Below are 13,668 nucleotides of genomic sequence, written 5' to 3' on the forward strand. Positions count from 1 at the left end.
CTCATGAACTCTTAGACTCTTACTAAACTCAGTTAGAAAAAGGCCACTCAGCCATTCTAACTTGGATTTTGGCAGTAAGCACACCTGTCTCATCAGGTCTAAATGATCTATTTAATAATATATACAATTTGTATTGTAATATCTGATGACAAATCTTCACTGTCTCATAAACCACTTGACTTGCTTAAAGTAAATTCACAATACTGTAATCTTTGTACGGTAATTTTTTTCTCAATGATTTAGGATATGATTTTACTTTGCAGCTAAAATGATATATTGATTTATTGATTTCACTACTTTTGAACTGGTCTTTTTTCAATATGTTTTTTCAATGATATTGGTAACAGAAAATGGTGTTTAGCATTTAATTACCATTTAATTAGTAGATTCTGTACAAGTTGACAAGGTAACAATTATTAACTGATTTTAAGTGGGGCAAAGGATAATGCTGTTCAATATCAGTAGAAAACCTGGTGATGACTTCAAATTGGGTTAAAAAATGCATAAATATTTATATTAGTAATCATAAAGCTTTGCATGTTGGTGCCTCCAAAGGCTCCCCATTGGGAATTGTGGCTACGTAAAAAGGACATCAATTGATTCAGTGGTGCTTCTGCCACATGTGCAATCTACAGTCCAGGGGAGAAATTACTCAGAAATCTTTAGTCCATTAGATGCTGTAATCAAAAGGTCATATGTACCCAAAAATCCCATTCATTGTATAAATGAAAATGACAAATCATCCAACAAATACTATCTCTAACACAGCTTCATTTAGTTTTGAATATCAGAAAATTATTATTAACAAAACAATATATACCGTATTTGAAATCTTCTTAATTGTACTGACTTAGAGAAAAAGAATAGCTATCCATTTATACCACACAATAAATGCTGTAAAAACAAAACCCCACAAATTGCAGAACTACTTATTTGTTGCTATTCCTTTAGCAAAAAATAAACATAATGAAAGTATTTCCATACAATGTATATAGTCGAAAAGTGTGACATTAAAAAGTCAACTCATCCCATGAGCAACAATTCTCTTATGGCTACGTCAAAAGGTTGATGGGTTAAGTGTAATCTTCCCTACAGGGAATCTGTCAGTAGGTTTTTGCTGTGTAATCTGAAGACAGCATGAGGTAGGGATTAAAACAGATTTCAGTGATGCCTCTCTTATCAAGAACCATTGTTTTGTTTGCTTGCAATGATTGTTTTAGCACCAAGAAGTTATCACTGCTGAGACTCAATGTGTCCATGCTAGTCCGATATGCCACCTCCTGTAATGAGCACCTAACTGTCTATGAACATTGTATATATAGAGAGCCTGGTGTGGGCGGGGTTAGATTCCTCAGCTCTGCTGCATGCTAAACCTAAAAACTCTGATTGTGTTAGAACGGCTGCACACAGTAAACTAAGAGATACATCATTTGAATCAGCTTCTCCCCGCCTACATCAGGCTGCTCTCAGATGAGGTAGCAAAAACCTGCTGACAGATTCCCTTTAAGTGATGCGCTCCTATTAAAAACAAGAGCAAACAAAAAAGTTTGAAATCATCTTATCATAAAATACAAGATCAATCCAAGTTTTGTGACCCCCTCTACTTATTCTGGGAATTTCACAGTACGTTCTGAACCCAATAGAGTATTGCACTCAGCGCAACCCTATGTAGTTTGCTTTGTACACTTTCATTTCTAAATCACTCTGTATAGAAACAAAAGTGACGAAAAGCGTTTCATGTGACATCAATGAGTAATACAGTAATTTAAGCAAGTGAATGCATTTGTGAAATAGACTTGCAATTGCGGTACACAGCTGTTGTTTATAATGCAGAAATTGAGCATTTCCTTGATACTAGGATAATTAGGAAGGGAAGGACAAATTTCTTGGTATGTGAAGATTCACAAATTGTTTTTAACTTACGTTTAATATCAGACATCTAAAATATATATCTGTTTCCAACGCCTTAATTTGAAACCATCTGTTGTCAAATTGGGCATAGAGCGCAAAAACAACTATTTGTACTGAAATATCACTCTGAAACACCCTTAGGGCTCAATCACACCAGCATTTTTGTTTAGCATTTTCAAGAACTTGTAAAAATACGGCATGAATTTTACATTTTTTCATAGTGTTCTCCTGCCATTTCTACATCTATAATGTGTTTTCTATTAGCTTTTTTTTCCAATCCAATAGAGAAGCCTATGGGAAACATCATAAAAAATCCATACCTACAACAAAACCCAAAGACACTAAAAATCAACCACAATCAATTCAAATTAGATTTTTCAGAAGATATTTTGTGGATTTCTGGGTAAAACAACCATCTTAAAAAAAAACATCATAATAGATTTTTTCAATAGCTGCAACTAAGATCATGGGGGCACTATAAGAAAAAAGAGATTTGTTCCTATGCTGATTATGCATGGTCATTTTGGGAGAATGGGAGAAACAAAACCCCAGCAAGTGTTAAATAAAATTTCATGGAATAAATGGAATATGAAAATGTCAATATAAATATGTATATTCAACAAAAAAATAAGGTAATTACAATAGTAATAATAATAATCTTCATTTTTAAAGACCGTGAGTCTGTGCGCAATGAGTCATCCACAGCTGTAACAGTAACTTAGGTATCCATAGTTACTACCATTAGCAGCTAACTGCGTGGGCGTAACCATGGATACCTAAGGAGAGGAGCTCTCCCTGGTGGCGAGTTAAGGTATAAGCCTTTTTTGAATGTTAGCCTGTGAGGCAACATTGTAAGGCAACATTGTGAGGCAACACTCAGGCAACACTGAGGCAACAGTGTGAGGCAACATTGCAAATATGGATCAAATTGAGGGCGCTGCTGCACGTAGAGAAGCGAATCGCATACAGATGCGTAACCTGCGTCTTAATGAAACAGATGAATGAAATTGTCAAAGACCTGCTGATGCAGCCCGACAGAGGGCGGCCAGAGCAAGAGAAATGAATGAAGTAACTGAATCATGTACAGCATCTAATGATGCACGACAACGAGCAACACACAATGCACAAAGTAATATACATATTTCACAAAAAAGAGAACAAGATAGAATACGTGTCCAAAATGCAAGAGCCACTCGACGACGGCAAGTTACATTTGCTGCTAGAGGACTTCTCAATCAAACTGATGAGACACGTATTGAAGAGCACTCTGGTGGTGAACTGACATTTCGATGTCAGTTCTGCCAATCCAAAAATTTCAAAGGCGAAATGGCGCAGGACAAAACATTCCCTTCCTGCTGCAAGAGAGGGCGCATCCAATTATGTCCCATTTGTATGGATGATCAATTAGTCAAGTTGATGAAAGGAGAGCATCAGCACTCCAATAACTTTATGGCTAATATAAGGCAATACAATAGCTCGCTTGCTTTGGCATCAATGGGAGCAGCACCATCTCCTGGGCATGGTCCATACTGTTTTCGAATTCATGAACAAATTTACCACAGAACTGCCCCATTGCATCCCGCTGTGGGTAGTACTCTCAAGTTTGCCTAGATTTATATCTTGGACAGTGAAGAGGCAATAAGTACAAGAAGTCAAGCAAATTAAAAGTGCCACCCAGTACTACTATCATCTCTTGGAGAGAAAATGAAAGCAATTAACCCACTCACAAGAGCCTTCACAATGATGAGGGAATTTCGTGCTTAACGAGATTTTGAAAAAACACATTTTTGGCCACGTAGTTGCCTATGTGCATGTAGTAGAGTTTCAAAAGCGTGGAGTACCACACGCTCACATGCTCTTAATCCTCGGAGAGGAAGATGAACTGAGAGACAAAGAAATAATTGATGAATTGGTCTCTGCTGATATCCCATATGAGACAGCAAATCCAAAACTGCATGAGGCAGTGATGAAGCACATGTTTCATGGCCCATGTTGCAAAGATCAACCTGGTGCTATACGCATGACAAATAGTCAATGTGCAAAAAAATTCCCAAAGGAATTTAATACAGAGACAAACCCCAATGTTGATGGTTACCCACAGTACCGTCAACGCAATACTGGGAAAACCAGACGAGGAACACAAAAAATCGACAATAGATGGGTAGCTCCATACAACCCCTATTTATTACTCAAGTACAATTGTCATATCAGTGTTGAGATATGTGCTTCAATAAAAAGTGTTAAATATCTTTTCAAATATGTATACAAAGGACATGACTGTGTTAATATCAAGTTTGATACATTAAACTGGAATGAACCAGCCATGTACCTAGATTCTCGGTATATAAGCGCCCCTGAGGGCATGCAGAGAATCAGAAAAAATAAAATGCATGATGCTTCACATACTATACCTTTAAAAGGCTTGCTGTTCACCTTGAAAATATGCAGCAAGTGTTTTTCGAAGATGGTAATGTGGATATGGTTATTTCGGACTCAAAAGCCTCTACTCTGCAGGCTTATTTTTAGCTAAAGAGTTAACGCTTCCGCCCATCAGTATTTATACAGTGAAATCCCTGAACACTATGTCTGGGATAGAAAAGCTGTACCAGAAGGATGGAAAAAACGATGGGCTCAATTTGGGAAAACAATTGCCGAATGTATACAGTCTCTTTAACAGATGGTGAGCTGTATTACCTAAGATTCCTTTTACTTCACGTAAGAGGAGCAAAGTCTTATGCTGACTTTAGGACTGTCAATGGAGTCGTACATGACACATATAAAAATGCGTGCATTGATCTTCATCTTTTAGAAGACGATTCCCAATGGGAAGACGATATAACGGATGCAATCGCTTTTCAAATGCCCTACCAACTTCGCAAATTATTTGCTATAATTTGTGTATATGGGGAACAAGCAAACCATTGGCATTATGGCAAAAATATAAATCCGAATTTATGGAGGATTACACCAGGTGGCATACTCCAGAAATTGCTGAGCAACTGGCTCTTCATGATATTAATGAAGTGCTCTTAAGCAATAAAAAGTCCTGTGCTGACTACGGACTGCCAACTCCAGTAAATGTTCCAGATTAAATAATGGACCAACTAAATTATGCTGTAATAAAGCAGGAGGCTGAGTAATTGAAAGCTATGCTTAATGAAGCTCAGAAATCAGCTTTCGATGCAATTATGCAAGCAGTCAATGCTGCATCACAGCCAGACAACACTAGCTCACACTGTTTTTCTGGAGGGCCAAGGAGGCAGTGGGAAGACATTTGAGCACAACTGCTTGCACAAGACACTACAAGCAGAAAAGAAGTCTATTTGCTTAGTAGCCTCCACTGGATTGGCGGCTACATTACTACAAAACGGTGGCACCTACCATTCCAAGTTTTGCCTTGGAATTACAACAAATGAGACCACAGTGTCAAAATTAAGCCAACCTCACTTCAAGCAAAGGAGCTTAGAGAGACATCTGTCGTTATTTGGGACGAAGTAACAATGACTCCCTGTTTTAATATGAATGTTGTGCTTAATTTGTTCCAAGACATATGTGGAAATAAAAGACCATTTGGTGGAAAAGTTTTCATAAACGGTGGTGACTTTCGTCAAACTCTCCCAATAGTGGAAGGTGAAAAAATTGCCTAAATTGTACAGTCCACCATTAAACACTCAAAATCCTGGAATCAATTTTCACGGTTCCAGTTACAACAAAATATGGGAATGTCTCAGGACGAAGTTGAGTACAACTCATGGTTACTGAAACTTGGCAATAGAGAGTTGTCAAATGTATATGGTCTACCAGAAGACACAGTTGAAATCCCGAATTCTTTTATTGAAGAGGGTGATTTAATTACAGCTATTTTTGGTGACTCAATTTAGATAACTGATGCAACAGCAGAAGCAATTGCCAATAAAGCAATTCTTACACCATTGAATGATGACGTTCAAGCCTTGAATGAAAAAATTCTTAGTCAAGTTCAAGGTGAACACTCAACATATCGCTCTGTGGACACAATTGCTGAAGAGGAGGGTGTGATTATCACAGATTTCGCTGTAGAGTTTTTTAACTCTTTGAATCCCACTGGGATGCCTCCTCATGAACTAAAGCTGAAACCAGGAGCTGTAATTATGACCCTGCATAATCTTAACAGAAAGCGTGGCCTTTGTAACGGCACAAGGCTTTATCTGAAAAGCTTAAAAGCAAACGTTATTCATGCCATTGCTTTAAATGGAAATGCAAAGATTAGACAGTTCTTATTCCAAGAATTGACCTGATTTCCAAAGATAAAAACTTGCCAGTCCAGAGGCGACGGCGTCAGTTTCCTGTCATGTTGGCTTTTGCAATGACCATCAATAAATCTCAGGGACAGTCCTTGAATATTGTAGTAATTTATTTGCCTCTCCCAGCATTTTCACATGGGCAGTTATATGTGGCTTTCTCCAGGGGAAGGAAAAGCCAACAAATAAGGGTTAAAATATTTGAGACACAGAAGCAAGGTAAACTTATTCCTAACGTTGACAAATGGTTTACTGTCAACTGTGTGTACAAAGAAGTCTTTTATTAATCTTTTTAACAATTGTAAAAGCCAAAAAATTGTGCACACAAAAGCAGGACTAACTCCTAGCCACGGTCTACGGACCAAACATTGGGCATGGGCAGGGCCTTAGGGGCAGATCCCAAGTGTGCTCAACCATGTGAAATAGCTTACGCTCAGGAACATTGAGGAATAGCGCTATTGGATAGCTCTACCCATTCATTTCTTTTAGGAATAGCTCTATCAGATAGCTCTACCCGTTCACTTTCTTCATGGATAGCGCTATCAGATAGCTCTACCCGAACAGTATTAACCACAGAGCTTTTTCATACACAAGGTAGGAGTGGCAGGAGAGGTACATCAGGTATTTATGTTTGCTATTAGTCTGCACATACGCCTGTCTGGTGCATGGGTACACCCCATTGCAAGGTCAGTCTGCTGCATGGTTACACCCCATTGCATGGTTCGTAATCACAGCGCGTGCCCGAAGGGCGTGCAATCACTCGTATGTATTGTTTATATATACAGTACTGTGTCCTATGGTGCTTTTCCATGAACAAACATACTACAAAGGTCAGTAACCTCCTTAATGAATTTTTTCTAATTTGGCACGTTACTTCACTTTACAGAAGAGATAAATGACAAATATAAACAAAGGGAAACTTGTAAAAGCTAATGATCATGGATTCCTCAATATATACAGCATCTAAAGAACTTGGTAAGCAACGACAATTCAATAGCCAAGGTGACAAAGACATTTCTTAATGAAAGACCCCATTAGAGAAAGAACCCTTTATGCAGCTTATTAACAGTTCTCTGTGCCGAGTGCACATTATAGGCTACGCAATGCTCATATGTAGAAGTTATTCGTAGACTATGGAATCTCTGTGAATATCACATTTACTGATCAATTGTTTCCTTCAATAATCCAACTAACTGATCAAACTAAATTTTTTTAATTTTCATTTATTTATTTCTTTGTTTTACTCATTTATATAGCGCCATTAATTCCACATTATTGTTTGTAAAGTGCTGTGGAATTAATGTCGTTATATAAATGGGTACTGTCTTCATTGGGGCTCAAAATCTAGATTCACTATCAGTATGTCTTTGGAGTGAGGGAGGAAACTGGAGAACACAGAGGAAACCCATGCAAACACTGGGAGAACATAAAAACTCCTTGCAGATATTGTCCTTAATGAGCAACTCAGGACCCCAGCACTACAAGGCTAATCATCTCTACTATTAATGGATATTAAGTAGATGTCCAGTCTGAGATTGTTCTGCCATGTCATTTTCTAAATGGCTTGCAGTTCTCACTTATCATTTAAATGAGTTGCAGCATCATACATTTTTCAATAAAAATGAATAACAAAAAGTTTGATCTGCAGCGCATAAGTTCCATTTGTCCGAAAAAGATGTGTATAGCACTATGAACTCTCATAGGCTGTATCTCTGTATTTTATATATGTACAGTACAGACCAAAAGTTTGGACACACCTTCTCATTTAAAGATTTTTCTGTATTTTCATGACTATGAAAATTGTACATTCACACTGAAGGCATCAAAACTATTAATTAACACATGTGGAATTATATACTTCGCAAAAAAGTGTGAAACAACTGAAAATATGTCTTATATTCTAGGTTCTTCAAAGTAGCCACCTTTTGCTTTGATGATTGCTTTGCATACTCTTGGCATTCTCTTGATGAGCTTCAAGAGGTAGTCACCGGAAATGGTTTTCACTTCAGAGGTGTGCCCTGTCAGGTTTAATAAGTGGGATTTCTTGCCTTATAAATGGGGTTGGGACCATCAGTTGTGTTGAGCAGAAGTCTGGTAGATACATAGCTGATAGTCCTAATGAATAGACTGTTAGAATTTGTATTATGGCAAGAAAAAAGCAGCTAAGTAAAGAAAAACAAGTGGCCATCATTACTTTAAGAAATGAAGGTCAGTCAGTCCGAAAAATTGGGAAACCTTTGAAAGTGTCCCCAAGTGCAGTTGCAAAAATCATCAAGCGCTACAAAGAAACTGGCTCACATGAGGACTGCCCCAGGAAAGGAAGACCAAGAGTCACCTCTGCTTCTGAGGATAAGTTTATCTGAGTCACCAGCCTCAGAAATCATAGGTTAACAGCAGCTCAGATTAATCAGGTCAATGCCACATAGAGTTCTAGCAGCAGACACATCTCTACAACAACTGTTAAGAGGCGACTTTGTGCAGCAGGCCTTCATGGTAAAATAGCTGCTAGGAAACCACTGCTAAGGACAGGCAACAAACAGAAGAGACTTGTTTGGGCTAAAGAACACAAAGAATGGACATTAGACCAGTGGAAATCTGTGCTTTGGTCTGATGAGTCCAAATTTGAGATCATTGGTTCCAACCACCGTGTCTTTGTGCGACGCAGAAAAGGTGAACAGATGGACTCTACATGCCTGGTTCCCACCGTGAAGCATGGAGGAGGAGGTGTGATAGTGTGGGGGTGCTTTGCTGGTGACACTGTTGGGGATTTATTCAAAATTGAAGGCATACTGAACCAGCATGGCTACCACAGCATCTTGCAGCGGCATGCTATTCCATCTGGTTTGCGTTTAGTTGGACCATCATTTATTTTTCAACAGGACAATGACCCCAAACACACCTCCAGGCTGTGTAAGGGCTATTTGACCAAGAAGGAGAGTGATGGGGTGCTACACCAGATGACCTGGCCTCCACACAACCCAATCGACATGATTTGGGGTAAGCTGAACCGCAGAGTGAAGGGAAAAGGGCCAACAAATGCTAAGCATCTCTGGGAACTCCTTCCTGATTGTTGGAAGACCATTTCCGGTGACTACCTCTTGAAGCTCATGAAGAGAATGCCAAGAGTGTGCAAAGCAGTCATCCAATCAAAAGGTGGCTACTTTGAAGAACCTAGAATATAAGACATATTTTCAGTTGTTTCACACTTTTTTGTTAAATATATAATTCCACATGTGTTAATTCATAGTTTTGATGGCTTCAGTGTGAATTTACAATTTTCATAGCCATGAAAATACAGAAAAATCTTTAAATAAGAAGGTGTGTCCAAACTTTTGGTCTGTACTGTATATATATATATATATATATATATATATATATATATATATATACTGTATATATATCTGTGTATGTGTAGATAGATAGAGAGATCGATTGATAGATTGATAGATAGAGTGGGGGAAATAATGCTGATTTTGCAAGTATTCCCACCTATAAAGAATGGAGAGATCAATAAATAGGAAGACTTTAACTTTGAAAGAACCTTAAAAAAATCCAGAAAATCACATATAATTTTTACATAATTAATTTGCATTTTATTGCATAAAATAAGTATTTGATACAGTAGAAAAACAGAACTTAATATTTGGTACAGAATCCTTTTTTTGCAATTACAGAGGTCAGACGTTTCCTGTAGATCTTGACCAAGTTTGCACACACTGCAGCAGGCATTTTGGCCCACTCCTCCGTACAGATCTTCTCCAGATATTTCAAGCTTCGGGGCTGTCTCTGTGCAACATTGAGTTTCAGCTTCCTCCAAAGATTTTCTATAGAGTTCAGTTGTGCAGACTGGCTACGCCACTCCAGTACCTTGCAATGCTTCTTACAGAGCCACTCCTTAGGGGCCCAGGCTGTGTGTTTTAGGTGATTTTCATGCTGGAAGATGCAGCCATGACCCATCTTCAATGCTCTTACTGAGGGAAGGAGGTTATTGACCAAAATCTTGCGATACATGACCCCATCCATCCTCCCTTCAATATGGTGCAGTCGTCCTGTCCTCTTTGCAGAAAAGCACATCTAAAGTATGATATTTCTCCCACAGTGCTTCACGCTTCATGGTTGGGACGGTGTTTTGGGGTTGTATTCATCCTTCTTTCTCCAAACATAGCGAGCGGAGTTGATACCAAAAAGTTGTATTTTGGTCTCATCTGACCACATGACCTTCTCCCATGTCTCTTCTGGATTATCCAGATGTTCATTGGTGAACTTCAAATGGGCCTGGACATGTGCTAGCATGAGCAGTGGGACCTTGTGTGCCCTGCATGATTTTAATCCATGACGGTGTAGTGTGTGAGACTGTGGTCCCAAATCTCTTCATGTTATTAACCAGGTCCTCCTGTGTAGTTCTCAGCTAATTCCAGGCCCTTTCTCAGAATCATCCTTACCCCACGAGGCGAGATTTTGTATGGAGCCCCAGACTGAGGAAGATTGACAATCATCTTGTTTCTTCCATTTTCTAATAATTGTGCCTTCTCACGAAGCTGCTTGCCTATTGTCCTGCAGCTCATCCCAGCTTTGTGCAGGTCTACAATTTTGTCCCTGATGTCCTAAGGTGCCTTTCACACATCAGTTTTTTGCCATTAGTCAGAATCCGTTGGCTTGACGGTTCCATTGCAGACTGTGAAAAACTGATGCGATGGATCGGAGCATGCTCAAAAATGGAATCTGTCGCTGGATTCCATTATTTGACAGATGAGGTGCCATAGGCTTCCATTCTAGCAAACCACGGACGGCGACGGATCCGTCGCTGTCCGTTTTTTTGACATACACAAAAAACGTTACTTTGTTGCCGCTGGACAAACAATATTCAACAGATCTGGTGACCAACAGATGAAACGTGAGGCCATCCGTCGCAATACGTTGCTAATACAAGTCTATGAGAAAAAACTGATCCAGCGGCATCAGTCGCTGGATCCGTTTTTTTCAAAATTCGACGGATTGTGAATGATGGTAAATAATTGATGTGTGAAAGGGGCCTTGGACAGCTCTTTGGTCTTGGTCATGGTGGAGAGGTGGGGGTGCGATTGAGTTTGTGGACAGATGTCTTACATGTAATGAGTTCAAGCAGATGCAATTAATACAGGTAATGAGTGCAGAGTAGAAGGGCTTCTCAAAGAAAAACAAACAGGTCTGTGAGAGCAAGAATTCTTGCTGATTGGTATATAATCAAATACTTATTTCATGCAATAAAATTCAATTGAATTATTTAAAAATCATACAATGTGATTTTCTGTTTTTTACGTTTAGATTCTGAAGCCGCCATTCTTTGTAGGTGGGAAAACTTGCAAAATCGTCAGTGTATCAAATACTTATTTTACCCACTGTATATCTATATATATACAGTACATAGATATATATTATATACATATATAATATATTGTATTTTTGGGAATATAAGACATACTTTTTTGCCCCCAAATTTGGGGGGAAAATGGGGGTGCATCTTATAATGCGGATATACCTTACCGGTCGCAGTGGAGCATTGCTGAAGGCCGCAGACTGGGATGAGGGAGTGTTCCGATGTGCTGCGCGGGTGTCCGGTGCTGTGCAGGTGTCTCCGATGCTGCGGGGGGCTCTGCTGACATTTTGTGAACGGCCAAACCCCCTGCAGTTCCATGGTTTCTTATGCGGTGGACTCTGAGAAAATGGCTGCCAGGGGCAGATGCGCAGATGGAGATCTCAGCACCAAGATCGGAAGTTTTTTTTCTATTTTTTTCCTCAAAATTTTTGGTGCATCTTATAATCTGGAGCGTCTTATAATCCGCAAAACACGGTATATATTTACAAGAATTATACAATAGTAGTGTATTTCCATTACAGAACTAGTAAGTACAGTGATTTGGTTTATCAATCCCCAATCCTTTCTCTTGGATAAGCTGGAGAACAAGGACAGAATATGTGTTTAGGTAACTCAGATCTAGAGCGTGAGTAACTCCTTACTGTTCACTATGCGGATTACTTGCAATCTTTTTCTCGTCTGTTTTTGCATAGGACAAGTTAAAGTAATAGAATTTTTATCTCATTTGCATTGAATAAATATAATACATTTTCTTAGCTAAGACAAGTAATGTAGTGCATAAATCTACAAATATCCTATCTACCTATACCATTACGTTATTGCTTCTTTCTTACTATTTAAAGGTAATTTGTCAGCACGGTTTTTGCATGTAATCTGAGAGCAGCATGAAGTAGGGGTTGAAAGCCTGATCTCATTAGTGTGCCATTTACTAGGCTGTATGTTGCAATTTCATTAAAATCCTTGTTTTATCAGCAGGAGATTATTGCTACAGGACTAGGTGTTTTGTGCCTCCTAGTCAACTGCTCAGTGCAACCCAGTCCCTGCACCGATTAGTAACTTTCTGTCAATGTAAAGCTGGCAATTAGTGGTGTGGGGTTATACAGAGCTCAGCATTTGAGCTCTGCTAGATCTGCAGCAGAGAATACAGTGATTGGATAAAAATTCAGACCAGTAAATCACACAGGATCTCTGCCCTTACACCATGCTGCTCCCAGATGGCAAAGCAAAAACCTGGTGACAGATTCCTTTTAAGTAGTTAAAAATTAATTATTATTATTATTATTATTATTATTATTATTATTATTATTATTATTTTTATTATTATTAAAAAAGCATGATGTTGGTTATAGAAAAGAGTATCTCAATCTATTATTTTGCAAGTTAAAGTAATGTCAATCTTATAAATTTGAACTCATTTTTTTAAAGCTTGTCAGTGGAAACCATTGCATAGAGGTGAAAATCCTTTAAGATATCTGTTAGTAGAAACAATTTGTAATGCAGTATTTTAAGATTCTATTGAAAGTCATTGTTGGAACCTTCACAGGTTTCTAAAGTGCAGCTATAGTTTCAGAAAACTTTTGACATGTGACACAGACATTGTCAGATGTCTTAATTGGTGGGGTTTCAGATGCCGAGACTCCCAACAATTGTTAAAATTAAAGGGCAGAGTACACATCCGAGGCCTGCTCACCTCCAAGTCTGAAGACAGACTCCAAAGACTTTGCTTAGTAATTGGTTGTGGTCACATCACCCAGGTTCCCATCAATTAAAACTTACAGCATGTCTCTATGACTCGTGAAACATTTTCTGAAAATGCAGTTAGTTTGTCAGGAATCTACTGTATTCTTGTAGCAAAACTAGTGTGGTGAAAGACCAACTAGGAAAAGAATATATGGACTTGTGGTCTTGCTAAACTGAATAGTGCTCTTGGCACTTGGGTAGGTAACACTTATGAAAAATGAAAAATTGAGTCTATAGCTTTTTTGGGATTAATATCCTTTCTACTTTTCCCATTTAAAATGCTATGCCCGGTACATAGTATTTACTGTAGAATATTCTCATTCATATTTTTATCAATAAACAAATCTATTAATTTGCCGATTATATTTATGCAGGAATATA

The 13,668-nt window shown here is 38.5% G+C and overlaps 1 protein-coding gene across 5 annotated transcripts in view; it reads right to left on the reverse strand.

Annotated features, from left to right (window-relative positions):
* Positions 1 to 13,668, reverse strand: part of APBA2 (amyloid beta precursor protein binding family A member 2) — a 706,148-nt gene that overhangs the window by 405,879 nt on the left and 286,601 nt on the right. The window lies entirely within an intron of this gene.

This window comes from Ranitomeya variabilis, chromosome 5 (assembly GCF_051348905.1).
Source record: "Ranitomeya variabilis isolate aRanVar5 chromosome 5, aRanVar5.hap1, whole genome shotgun sequence".
Classification (NCBI taxonomy): domain Eukaryota; kingdom Metazoa; phylum Chordata; class Amphibia; order Anura; family Dendrobatidae; genus Ranitomeya; species Ranitomeya variabilis.